At 36.7% G+C, this 14,409-nt stretch overlaps 1 protein-coding gene across 2 annotated transcripts in view; it reads right to left on the bottom strand.

Moving 5' to 3' along the window:
• SLC25A21 (solute carrier family 25 member 21) overlaps nt 1-14,409 on the bottom strand; it is a 520,681-nt gene that overhangs the window by 249,187 nt on the left and 257,085 nt on the right. The window lies entirely within an intron of this gene.

Below are 14,409 nucleotides of genomic sequence, written 5' to 3'. Positions count from 1 at the left end.
TCAGAGAAATCTAAGTAAAATGAAGAAGCAGAGGAACCACTCCAAACTAAAAGATCAAGAGAATTCCCTTGAAAGAATAAGCAGTGAAACAGACCTCTCCAGTCTGCCAGATCCTGAGTTCAAAAAGGAGGTAATGAAAATACTGATGGAATTAAGAAAGGCTATTGAGGGCTTCCCTGGTGGCACAGTGGTTAAGAATCCACCTGTCAATGCAGGGGACACAGGTTTGAGCCCTGGTCTGGGAAGATCCCACATGCCGTGGAGCAACTAAGTCCATGCGCCACAACTACTGAGCCTGCACTCTAGAGCCCGTGAGCCATAACTACTGAGCCCAGGTGCCATAACTACTGAAGCCCATGCACCTAGAGCCCAAGCTCCGCAACAAGAGAGGCCACCACAATGAGAAGGCCGCGCACCATAACGAAGAACAGCCCTGCTTATCGCAACTAGAGAAAGCCTGCACGCAGCAATGACAACCCAACGCAGCCAAAAATAAATAAATTTATGGAAAAAAAAAGAAAGGCTATTGGTAGAAATGCAGATTACTGTAAAAAGGAACTAGAAACTACAAAGGGAAGCCAATTAAAATTAGAAAACTCATTTGCCAAGATGAAAGCTGAGCTAAAGGCAATAGTTAGCAAACTGAATAATGCAGAAGAACGAATAAGTAATCTGGAAGATAGAATAATGGAAATCACCCAATCAGAACAGCAGACAGAAAGACAAATGAAAAAAATGAAAATATATGAGACCAATGGGATAATATAAAGCACGCCAATCTACACATAATAGGGATCCCAGAAGGAGAAGAAAGAAAAGGGTATCAAAAATGTATTTAAAGAAATTATGGCTGAATACTTCCCAAACCTAAAGAAAGAAACAGATATCCAGGTATAGGAAGCACAGAGGGTCCCAAACAAGATGAACCCAAACAGACCTATACCAAGACACATTATAATTAAAATGGTAAAAGTTAAAGAGAGGATTCTAAAGGCAGCAAGACAAAAACAAAGAGTTAGTTACCAGGGAACCCCCATAAGGTTATCAGCTAATTGCTCTACAGAAACGTTGCAGGCCAGAAGTGAGTGGCAAGATATATTCAAAGCCCTAAAAGGTAAAAGCCTGCAACCTAGGATACTCTACCCAGAAAGATTATCACTTAGAATACAAAGAGACATAAAGAATTTCTCAGACAAGGAATAACCAAAAGAACACAACAATACTAAACCTATCCTAAAAGAAATATTGAAAGGTCTTCTCTAAATAGAAAAGAAGCAAGAATCTATAGCAAAGAGAAAAACCACAACTGGAAAGTAAATCACTTAGATAAGCCAGTACACAGATAATAGTAATATAAAAATTTCTTGTGAAAGTGATGATAACTACAATGAACAGCAAAAGGATAAACATGAAGATGTAAAAGAGGACATCAAAATCATAAAATGTCGGGGAGGAGAGTAAGAAAATGTAGATTTTTTTTTTTTTAGAATGTGTTTATGCCTATATGACTACCAGTCTAAAGCAAGTAGATATAGTAATGGGTTAACATACTTGAAAAGTAGGGTAACCACAAATCAAAAACATACAATAGATTCACAAAAACCAAAAAGAAGAGAACATAAGCACAAGACAAAAGAAAATCATCAAGCCACAAAAGAAAAAAACAATAAGAAAAAGTAAGGAACAAGGAAGAAATACAAAATCAACTGGAAAACAAGGTTTAAAATGGCAATAAATATCTATCAATAATTACCTTAAGTGTTAATGGATTAAATGCTCTAATCAAAAGACAGAGAGTGGTAGTTAGATAATAAAACAAGAGCCTACAATATGCTACCTAGTTAGATAATAAAACAAGAGACTACAATATGCTCCTACAAGAGACCCACTTCAGGGTGAAGGACACAGATTAAAAGTGAGGGGATGGAAAGAGATATTTCATGCAAATGTAAATGACAAAAAAGCGAGGGTAGCAATACTCATATCAGACAAAATATACTTTAAAACAAAACCCATAAAGATAAGAAGGCCACTATAAAAATGATAAAAGGATCAATATGAGATGAAGATATTATACCCATTAACATATATGCACCCAATATAGGAGCACCTAAATACATAAAACAAATACTAACAGACATAAAGGGAGAAATTGACAGGAATACAATATTAGTAGGAGACTTTAACACCCCACTGACACCAATGAAGGGATCTTCCAGACAGAAAATCAATAAGGCAAAAGAGATCCTAAATGACACAATAGAACAATTAGACTTAATTGATATTTTCGGGACAGTACATCCAAAAAAACCAGAGTGTACATTCTTTTCAAGTGGTTGCACAGCACTGTGAATATACTTAATGCCACTGAATTGTACACTTAATAGTTAAAATGATAAATTTTATGCTATGTATATTTACCACAATTTAAAAATAGCCCCCAAAATGTTTGATAGCTATAATGAGTATGTTAAAGCAGAAAGAAACATTGACATGGCTAAAAATAAATAAAACTGAAAAAAAGTAAAAGTGGAAGCATAATACAAACTCTCCTAAATAAATACAAACAACAATGATACCATTACAGACAACTATACTTTGCTTTGCTTTATCAACAGTTTTTATTATGCAAATAAGAGCCTTAAGGGAAGGTGCCACTTCTCCTACATAAAACTTGTAATCATGCAGGGTAGGGGACTTCCCTCATGGTCCAGTGGTTGGGACTTTGCTTTCCAGTGCAGGGCGTGCTGGTTCGATCCCTGGTCGGGGAGCTAGGATCCCACATGCCTCGTGGCCAAAACACCAAAACATAAAACAGAAGCAATATTGTAACAAATTCAATAAAGACTTTAAAAATGGTCCACATCAAAAAAAAAATCTTAAAAAAAAAATCATGCAGGGTAAAGGTATGTAAGTACTACTTTCAATTATGTAGGTGGATCAGACTGTGAAATGCTCTTATTTGGGGAAGCACAGCTAATGCATTAACTGAGACATTATTTATTGCACCTCAAATATTCATAAAAACTATCAAGCAATGCAAATATAAATCTAGGGACTATTAATGGGTCAGTCTTATTTCAAGAACCCAACTGACACATAAATAGATCATGATAGACTCTATGTTGGGCTATTTCATTTCACAACCTCTTATTAAGCATTTACTAAGTATCAAATTATAGAGGATTTGAGCATTACGTTGAGCAGTTTGGACTTCACAGGTATGAGAAAAGAAGGCATCAGAGTGTTGGGAGATGAGACACAGTGTGGTAGTGACAGGATCTCATCTATGTCTTCAAAGAGAGAACACTGGGAGCAGAATTAGTGCAGAGACTGGCCTCGTGAGCCTCCTAAATGGAGGCTTTTACATTAACTTGGATGAGAAAAGATTAGTGCCTGAAATTGGAAAGCGGTAGTGGGGATGGAGAGAAAGGGATTAATCGGAAAGATATTTAGAAGTCAATTTGGAAATTGAGAAATAATTCCGAGGTTATTATCTGGGAGGATTGGGTAGACATTTTTGATCTCAGGAGGTGTCTCTAAAGATATTAATTATTTCTCAGCTTCTATTTGTGGTACTCCCCTAGAAATACCATGGAAATGCTAAGCCCTCATTAGTGGCTTATTTTGGAATTTTAGCTATTTCTTCATTGAACAGCCCTGTCAAGAAGTTAATGATCTGTAAAACTCTTAACTGAACCGGGAAGAGGTCTTTAAATTAATTCTTTAAATCAAAGATCCTTTTATTGGATTTTCTATATTCTGATTTGCTTCTCTAAATGAATTGTACCTATCTTTCAGTGTGTGTTTTCTATTCCCTGAACTGTGAGGAAAATTTCATTAGTCTTTAATATTATCAAATGGAAACTCAACCTGTTAGTTTTCTAAGCATCAACATACCATAGACATTTAAAGCTCTAGTAAAACGAAATCATCAGCTGTCATGAAGACTCTATTCTTGTATAGAAGTATAGAAGTATATACTATATAGTAGCATAGAAGATGATATTTCTTCTATACTACTATTACTGCTACTACTACTAATAATGCTACTATTACTCTTATCATAACTACTACTATCATCACCATCACTACTAAAACTGGCTTACTTTAAGTGCTTTTATGTACCAGAAACTGTTCCATGTCTTTTCCGTGTATTAATTCATTAGTAAGTCAGCTTAATTAGTAAGCTGACTTACTAATATTCACAACAGCACTCTGAGGAGAGTATCGTTATTTCCCCTATTTGATTAATAAGAAGATTGAGGCACAGGGTAGAGAAATAACTTGCCCAAGGTCACATAGTTATGAAGGGGCAACCCTGTTGGAGACTATTGCTTAGGTGGTCACCAATAAACCACACCGCCGGGGATTCCTGCCCTGGTAGAATGCCCTCTAGCACTGAGGCCAAGCTTGGTCACATGACTTGCTCTCAACAATGAGGCATTAGCATGTGTTAGCAGGCAAGGTCTTATAAGTTGCTTGCACATTGGTGTTTGCTCAGCTGGTACACTTCTTTTGGGGACCCAGCTGCCATGTGCTGAAAAACCCAGCCACTTGGAGGATGCTAGAGGCCCTCCAGTCACAGCCAACAGCCTGAACCAACTGCCAGCCAAGTGAGGGAGTCATCCCAGCCACTAGAGTCCCAGCCACCACAGTCCCAGCCACCATCTGACTGTAACTACAGGAAAGACTCCAATCAAGACCAGCAGAACTGCCCATGTGAGTCCAAGCAACCCACGGAATCGTGAGAGATAATAAAAATGGTTGTTGTTTTAAGCTACTAAATTTTAGGGTGACTTATTATACAGAAATAGAAAAACAAAACCAAACCCAATCAAGTTTGGCTCCAAATCTGTGCTCTTAACCACTCTGCTATCCTGAGCTGAAGTTACCTTCCTAAACAATCATTTAAAATATACAAATATATATAAATAATCACTTAAAATATATATTTAAATATATATAAAATACATATATATTATATGTAAATAACTTAATGAGTATTTATTTACTGTATACTTATCATAACTACTTATTTTAAATTTATATTTAAAAATTTGTCTTTTCTGTGTGGTATACTGTATTACTTATTATAAATTTCTACTGTAAATCAAAAATGTAACCTGGGAATTAAAACTAACAAACTTCCTATCCATTGCCAAGCACGTTCAGTTTAACCACAAGAACCAATCTGCAGAAAGGATTACATCTCTTTCACTAACTCTGCTAAGAATTTATAACAATAATATTCATTCATTTACTCAATCATTCAACAAATAGTTAACATTTATTGCACAAATACTATGTGCTGGTAACCACGCTAAGCAGTCTACATACATTTGCTCCTCACAGCCACGAGGTTGTCCAAGAACTGGGGATGTACCAGGAACTATGCCTGAGGTCACAGCTGGTAAGTGGCAGAGCCTGGGTCAAGGCTCAAGTCCGTCTAACTTTAGAGTCCAAGCTTTTCCCTCACGTGCTGCTGCACTTGATGCTGCCATACAGGCATTGTAAATTATGACAGCTAAGAATCTGACTGAAAGCATCACTGAATACCTAGTCTCATTAAAAAGCATTCAGGACTTCTCTGGCAGTCCAACGGTTAAGACTCCATGCTTCCACTGCAGGGGGCTCACAGGTTCCATCCCTGGTTGGGGAAGATCCTGCATGCCACGCAGCATGGCCAAGGGGAAAAAAAAAAAAAAGCATTCCAAGTGCCTATTCCTAGTTTTCACTTAAACTGATATAGTCTACAATTTAAGATGTCTATAGATTATTTTCAAATTAATATACAAACACAAATTAGTGTTTGATGCATAAAACTCTTTTTCATGGATAACAGTTTACCCACACGTTAATTTGCAAAGATTTTAAGACTTTGCCTAGCTAAAGTCAGTGCTTAAATTATTAGCTCAATCTTCTACTCCTTAGGTAACTGACCAACCTGGACTACCCCAGTCTAGTTAGATGTAATCTTAACTGTCATGCAATGTATCACAGTGAATTCTAATGTTCTAGTCACCAATCTACTTCCTAATTCTCTCCCACTCATACTGGACTGAGAAGACTTTGAGAACAAGAAATATATATTTTTAAATCTATGTTGTTGCAGCATCTTTGGCAAAAGAATAAATCCTACGGTAGAAGGAGGCCTCCCTCCAACTTTTCTCCTTCCTCTCCCAGCAGCCTCCCACTTGGGCTGCCCTTCCACTGGCCAGTGGCTGAGAAAATCTGTTCATCCTACTGAGAAATAACAGTAATAACATAACTTTAAGTTATAATGAAGAAAGTTTTCATTATTTTAAGTCATTTTTTTTCTTTCCATTTCGAAAGACTTTTAACTTACATGGTATGGGTTTAAGACTCAGAAAATGATATAAAAAGAAAGGAAAATTCCTAACACAAGGGCTACTGTATGATCCTCTGTATTATTTAGATAATTAAATCCAAAACATATCCTGGGAAGGAAAACATCTTAAGGTAGAGGTAGAAATAGTGATGTCTGAACTGAATTTTGAAGGACAAGAATGAGTTAGTTGTATGAGTAGATGTTTACAAGTCCTTCCACCATTAATGGTAGAAGAACAAGGGTTAAGAAGTCTAAGTGAAGAGATTTCTTGTCTATGGTAAATTATATATTGTCCAAAGAACCTTTTATGGATCATTTCATTGTCATCAGAGTAAACTAATCGCAGCAAATGTTAAACATTAATTTTCTTAAATACCAAGTTAAATATTTAAACATAAATGGAAAGTGCCTCATGAGTATGTCTTTGATAAACATGGAAATTTGGAATCAGGTAAATCAGAATACTCTGAATTATCACAATAAAGCAAGGCTTGAGGAGTCTTCTAAGAAGGATCAAAAGACTACAAGAGGGGCTTCCCTGGTGGCGCAGTGGTTGAGAGTCTGCCTGCCGATGCAGGGCACACGGGTTCGTGTCCCGGTGCGGGAAGATCTCACATGCCGCAGAACGGCTAGGCCCGTGAGCCACGGCCGCTGAACCTGCACATCCGGAGCCTGTGCTCCACAACGGGAGAGGCCACAACAGTGAGAGGCCCGTGTACCGCAAAAAAAAAAAAAAGACTCCAAGAAATATTAGGCTTTTACAACGTGATTATGCAGAATGTTACTAAGTTGTGTAATAACAAGTCATAATAATATGGCACAATTGCAATTATATAAGGATTGCCCTTAACAAGCAACTTTTCCAAGGCAGATCTTCTGCCTATAAGCTAAATACATTAATACCGGTGGAAGGTGAACAAGAGCAAATGAACATAAACATAAAAATCAGGAAGAGTTTAAGGAAATCATCCAACTTAGAATAAATATGCATTTAATTTGCTTCCAGATTCCCTTATACCTGAGTGGTTTTAATCACCACAATGAAAATTAATAAATGATTTGTCAGTGCTTTAGGAGACAGTATAGTCTCCATCTGGTATACCCAAGGCTTGTGAAAACATTTTCCAGCACTACCCAGTGACACAAAACATTGGTAAGGTAAGCTCTTACAGCTGAAATGCAGCAGTTGATTGCCAGTGGAAGCTACAGGAAAGGATGATTAATATAAACAAGTTTTTGCCCATGCTTCACAGCAACATTACATAAAGCAGTGCTATTTCAGGAGACTTTTATATTTTAATTTCCAAGAGTCCATAGGGTAATGGATTTTTTTTTCTTCATCTTGTTTGATCTTTGATATTTAAGAGCAACTTCTGTGTTTTGTTTATTTTTTCTTTGCATTGGAAAAAGAACATAAAGTGAGTGACAACACATAATCAGGGCTAATTGGTACTTTTCAGAGAAAAAAAGAAGACACCTTTTATGATGAGCCAAATGCAAACATTTTACAAATAGGGTATCTTGCACCAAATAATCATGTCAGTAAAAAAAAGTGGTTATGTTGCATGCATGGAAGTATTTGTTAGTTTCAGATTTAATCACAGCAAGTGGTTTTAATTTATATTTCCCTAAAATTTGGCTATTACACAAAGCAAGAACTTTAAAGGACTAAATGATTGTCTTTTCCCTGAAGGAAAGAAACTGAAAGTTGATTTCAAACTGCAAGGAGTAATAGAGACAAAGCATTTTAAATAAAAATAAATAAAGGGGGGTAAGTAAACCATCCGATGGCCAGCTTGTTTCATACAAGATGATTTCGTTTCCTTTTTAAAAAAAATCTTACTATTTTTGCACTCGATAAAAAGATCAGGATGATGCAAGCTAAGTATTCCTCCTTAAAATATTATCAAATATGTAGGGGTCTTCTTGTTGCATTTTTGGTAAGATCTGTGTTGTCGAAACAGGTGATGACAGCAGTACTATTTTGTGTTATTTTAGCCGTCACTAGCCTTCCTAGTATTTTTCACCACTCCCACTCGCTGGCAGTATATCATGGCACAGTTTCAACAGAATTCTACTCTGAGCTGTAAGCTAACTGGGAAATGTCAACATGTAAAGCCATGTCTAGAATTAACCTGTCTTTAACAGGGGCAAACTCCCACATACTTTCTTCTCTCTCAAAACTTAATTACAGCAGAAGTACAGCAAAAAGGAGCGGAGAGAGTTGGATGAGGAGAGGCTAGAGACAACTCTACAACCAAAAGGTAAAATAATCATGCAAAATCCACCATGAACATTTAACTATGGAACTGGAAAACAATACTGTTTGTCTTGTCAGGGAACAAACTCTTCTAATTAAGAACCACATGGCCATCTGAGTGAGAGTCGCGATCCCTCCAAAGGGAAAGGATCATGCCCTTCAGCTTATTGTGATGCATGCCACGTCCCTTCCTCTGTGGAACATCTGACTCTAATTGAACAGCTATTGAGGTTCCTGCTGTGACATCCTAGAGGCATCATCACTCTTTGAGGCATCAGCCTTGGCCGTGATCTGCCCCATGTCCCCTTTAATGACAAGAGGTCAACATTCTATCCTCAGCCAAGTTACGCACTATCTGATGGCTTCTCTTAGCACTGCCCCATGCCTGTTGACCTTGAAAAATGACCAGCAACCACAGGACAAATCGGCCAAGCCCCTGAAGGTCATGGCCCCCATGTAACCTAATCAGCATCTCTAAATAATTTGTCAGAGTCAAGATAAGAGGCATACACTGGAGGGACATTGCTGCCCACATACCTGAAACCTTTCTCAGATAAGTGGATCCATAAGGATTTATGTGGAAAGACCATGGAAACAAAAAAGAAATGTTCAAAACTTTTGGTAAGATTTGAGAAAACAAAGAAGTAAAAGTTGATTTTCAGATTTAAAAAAAATTGATTAAAGCATTTCTTGGATTCTCAACAATATGAGAAAATTTCACTGAGAAAAGAACAGAGATCTAAAGATCTGGACTGTCTTCAATACAAGTGGCCTCTGACCATGCTAATAGCATCCTGGGGATCATAAAATGACATGAAAAAGAGCTCAGATGTCTGTTGAGGAGCTCACTTCTCATTTGGGCTATTTATCCTGTGTTCCCTCAAAAATTAATTTGTTATATACCGCACTGTCAAGGAGAATAAATATAAATATTTCTCATTCTCTCTTGTGCATATATAGTCCAGAGCTACTCATACTGTTCCAGCACAAAACAAAACAAAACACAATGTATTTCCAACCTAGTTTTGATTGAGGTTTCATTTAAATCCACTTTTTAACAACTGTGGATAATGTGAATATGCTGGTGGGGTCTACTGAAACGTCAAAAAAGATGCTATCTAATTGTAGGCCACAGGGTGTAAATTGTTGATTTTGTTTCAATAGTACAGATTTAAAGTTAAATTAATTTAGAAAAAATGGACACGGACCCTGACAGAATTATAGGAATTATTAAAGTAATTAGCTTATAACTACTGCCTTCGAACTGTTGACTTTCAGATCTGTATTATCTAGATTGGATCTCTCTAAGGCCCAGACCCGACTTTTGAATTGTTTCCTGGGCAGCTCCACCTAGATATCTCAGGAGTCCCTGAATCTCCATGTGACCAGAACACATCTCTCAGCTCTCTTCCCAGCCCACCATCAACCTGCTCCTCCTTTGGCTTTTTCCACACACTCTACATGCAATAATTCAAATCAGAAACTGGACTTCATCCTAGATGCCTTTACCCCTCACTTCCAAGCAGTCTCTAAATCCTGGTATTTATAACGCCTTGACTTCTCTCAAATCTCTTCCCCTCTCTCCATTTCTACTATCCTTATCAAATGTCAGGCCTTCATTATTTCTTGACTGGACTTTTTTGTTTTTGTTTTTGTTTTTTTGGCTGCATTGGGTCTTTGTTGCCGCACGTGGGCTTTCTCTAGTTGCGGCAAGTAGGGGCTACTCTTCGTTGAGGTGCGTGGGCTTCTCATTATGGTGGCTTCTCTTGTTGCAGTGCACAGGCTCTAGGGCATAAGGGCTTCAGCAGTTGTGGCGTGTGGGCTCAGTAGTTGTGGTTCATGGGCTCTAGAGTGCCAGTTCAGTAGTTGTGGTGCACAGGCTTAGTTGCCCTGTGGCATGTGGGATCTTCCTGGACCTGAGCTCAAACCCGTGTCCCCTGCATTGGCAGGCAGATTCTTAACCACTCTGCCACCAGGGAAGTCTCTTGACTGGACTTTAACAATATCCTCTACTATGGCTCTTTCTGCTTCAAGTTTCTCTTCACTCTTCATGCATCTCTAATATTACTACTCCATTACCTAAGTGGTTACCCACCACCCACAGGACAAAGACTCATCCAAACGCCATCTCTTCATCCAGGACTTCACCTATAACCTTCAACTCTCTCTCCTCGGTGGGCCTCCTGTTTTCTGGCCCTAGAAAAGTAACTGCAGGTCCTGTTTGACCCTGGTCCTCTGGACACCAGGGGTTGGAATGCCCTGAGTTCCTTGTCTGCCTTCTGAATGCCACTTGGGCACCTCCAAACAGAGTGAAGTCCCTTTTCCACCGTTCCATGTTTATACCTTGTTTCTTATAATTTTATACATATCTATTCTCTTTCCCACCAAACTGTGAGCTCCTCAAAAAACAGAATCCATGTGCTGTCCATATTTCTGTCTTAGCATCTATCACAATGCATGGTGCACAGGAGGAAACTTAATAATGTTGAGTAGATAAATAAATGAACCAGTCAAGCACTGAAAGATGCTTCAACTCTTAGATTCAAAGCTACATAAATAAGGCAGAAAATATAGAGACAAACTGATGGCATCTACAGTTTGAATAGTTCCTAATCAAACATTAGTGAAATATTATTTATAAGGAAGAAAGTTAAGTCCCTGAGAAACATAATGCTAATTATATAAAAATCCAGGAGGTGCCTTGCATTTGTATTATAACATTAGTAGAAAAGAGTAAAAACACTTACAGAGTGTTTCACTTACAGAGGTGAAATTTCAGGAAATCTGAATTTTATTTTCAGTCAGTTACAACCTAAGGGCAAATTAAATGTTCTCATCTGAAAAACTAAAAATGACATCATAATCCTATTCCTTTTTACCAGTTCATGATTATACAGTGTTATCAGAGTCTGAGGTGTGTGGTTTAGCATCACTTTTTTTGTATGAATATCTACAGTGATCAAGGCACTAGACCTCGGGGAAGAGACAAAGACTTCTTAAGTGACTGTGATGCAGAAGTACACTCTCTAAAAAGGAATATAAAATGGAAAGCCCCATAAGTTCCTTAGCTCAGGCCAGCTTTCTTATTGCATAAGATTTACTATAAAGATTGAGCTGAAAAGTTGCAAAAAATCTTAACATCAGTATAGCAGATGTTAGACATACTTTGAGCTCCAGATGTCCACAAATAGCCTTGCTACACTGAGTCAGACCCATGGGTCACCCATCCCAGAATCACATGTCTTTATAGAGATCAAGGGATGATTGTGGGATGCCATGATTTTCCACCAAAATGCCAAACTCAACATGATAAGCAAGTATTTCTCAAACATCCTCAGTTTCCTAAATAACTTATTGAAAAGCAATCATCCTCAAGTTGATTTAAATCTTTCCTGAAAAACAAAATTTACTACAGACTCCCGATCTGGACCTAGGGAATTGGCTGGACTTGAATCAGAACTGTTCTCAGAATTGCAGGATGAGAAAGTCCAACACAGAGGGCTTTAAAGGGATTTCACCAAGGGCAGGGAAATACTGTCCACAATAACTGTGTAAATCTAGAGCCATTTTTAGAAGTTGCCTTCAATTTAATGTAAATTTCATGTTTTCTCATTGTAAATGATCAGAAACCAACACAACTGTAAATGTAGAAAAAAATGCAGAAGCTATAACTTTGTCACACATCTTTATTACCTTTAAAAATAACTAATGAAAAACATTCACACACACACACACACACACACACACAAAAATCAAATGGGGGGAAAAAAGAGAGAAGCTGTAAAAGGAAAAGCCCAAAAGATCCTTTTAAGTGTAAGGCACATAAATTTTTCTTTCTCTCTTTTTTTTTAACAGCCCTCCTCTGTGGGAACAAAAAAAAAAAAAAAAAACGTTTTATGTGATCAGTCAGAATTTCTAGATAGTAACTAAAACAGAGAGAAACAGACACTAAAAAGAGTTAGGTCCAACCTTGGAGACCAAAACAGAGTTCATGTTCTTCCCATCGCTCCTAGAAATATTCACCTCAAAAAGATAAATAAGATAAATTTATTCTTATAACCTCAGATGCTAAAGTCCTCTCTAAATCTTCTAAAACCAAAATTCTTTACCAAATCCACTTTAGCATCAGATATAATACTTTATTTTAAACTGCTTCACAATGAGATTTAAACAGCTATTTCCATGCTGGGAATTAGGGAAATTGCTTATTAGGTTACATCTTCATTAGGTTTGTTTATCCATGTTTGAACATGATTTGTTTATGGAATCATCTTTTTGGGTAAAAACTCCTAATCCATCTTTAAAAGCACTGAATTATTTCTAAGTACAGTTTAATCTTTGTATGAATACTTGCTAAGAGGTATAGCAAATTGATGTTGGTATAACATATGACTCTAGAATTAGGACTTCATAATGGCATTTCCTATGTCCAAAGAAATTTCTCTATCTCCTGAAATGAAAAAGTTTCTCCTTGATATTCCTTTCATGGAATGGGAGAAATATATATGTGTGTATGTGTATGTATATATATCAGCCCAAAGACTTGAAATGTCCAAGGGCTGAATTTTTGGTAATTATTCAGGAGAACAGATAGTAGGAATTTTGATTGAATCAGAGATATACACTCACTTGATTTGCAATCAAAATGTTTCCTTAATAAAGACCGCAGACCACATTATTATATCACATACTTAAACATGAAGACAAATAATGGTGATGAATGAAAGTAAAGATCTTGCCAATGAATTTCATTCTCTGTAAGTGAAATTACACAACCATAAAAAGCTCTTATTCTGTATAGATGTCCTGAAGATATTTTGTTTCGTCAGTTCTCCAACCGTTTCTTTTCTGATTACTAATTTCAACTCTGGAAATCAGTCAAATAAATAAAAACAAACACACAAAATGTAGCTGAAGAGGCAAGTTTTGAAGTTTTTCTGCATTGGGCAAGTAAACCAGTTAACCTTTCTTCTAGATACTGTGTTAATCTTAAGAACTTTTTCTCCTACTTATATTTATGGAAGGGCAAAATATTCTTTAAACAATATATCTATCCTCTTACAGAGACACATGTGTGAAAAAACGATTGATTCAGGTAAAATAATTCTTGGTATTAATTACAGTTTTATTTCCATAGAAAATTTAGAATTATAAAACAGGCTCCTGTTAAAATTTTGTGTTCACACACAGGTGGTAGGAATGTAATATAATTTTTTAAAATATGGATTTAAGTCAGTTTAACTATGCTTATATTTACATCATTTTAAAATCATGGCAGGTTAAATATTCTTTATAATCAGGACAGCTACCCTAACAGAATCTCTAAACAAACTAATGTAAATATTATTTGAGAGGCTCCACATGCTGAGAAGGTATCATGCGTCTTAAAAAAAATTGGGCCATTCCCAAGTAGATACTTTCCATCATACCTCCTTTAAGTGTCCCTGGAAGAAGTGTCACGAGAGAAAGAAGACAAACGTGTTTTATGTAGTAATGCTACACTGAATGAAAATTTTAATATTTTTACTTCCATTTTTGCAGACTAGGTTTCACAGATAATTATAGTAGATTAAAGTTACAAAAACAGAAAAGGAAAAGCCCTAGTGATTCCATAGATCTCATGGGAAATGTTATGGCACTTAAGCAAAAAGGAATTCTAAAATTAACCAAAGTTAATTCACTCATTTTTGTTCAATAAATATTGGTCACATACTACCTGTGTATTAGGAAAACAAATTACATTGATAGTTACTGATTCATGATTTACAATCAATCATATGGGAAAGTGGATCTGTTT

This window comes from Phocoena phocoena, chromosome 2, assembly GCF_963924675.1.
Source record: "Phocoena phocoena chromosome 2, mPhoPho1.1, whole genome shotgun sequence".
NCBI classification, from domain to species: Eukaryota; Metazoa; Chordata; class Mammalia; order Artiodactyla; family Phocoenidae; genus Phocoena; species Phocoena phocoena.
Note: the sequence above shows the minus strand (reverse complement) of the source record. Positions and strands in the feature narration are given on the sequence as shown.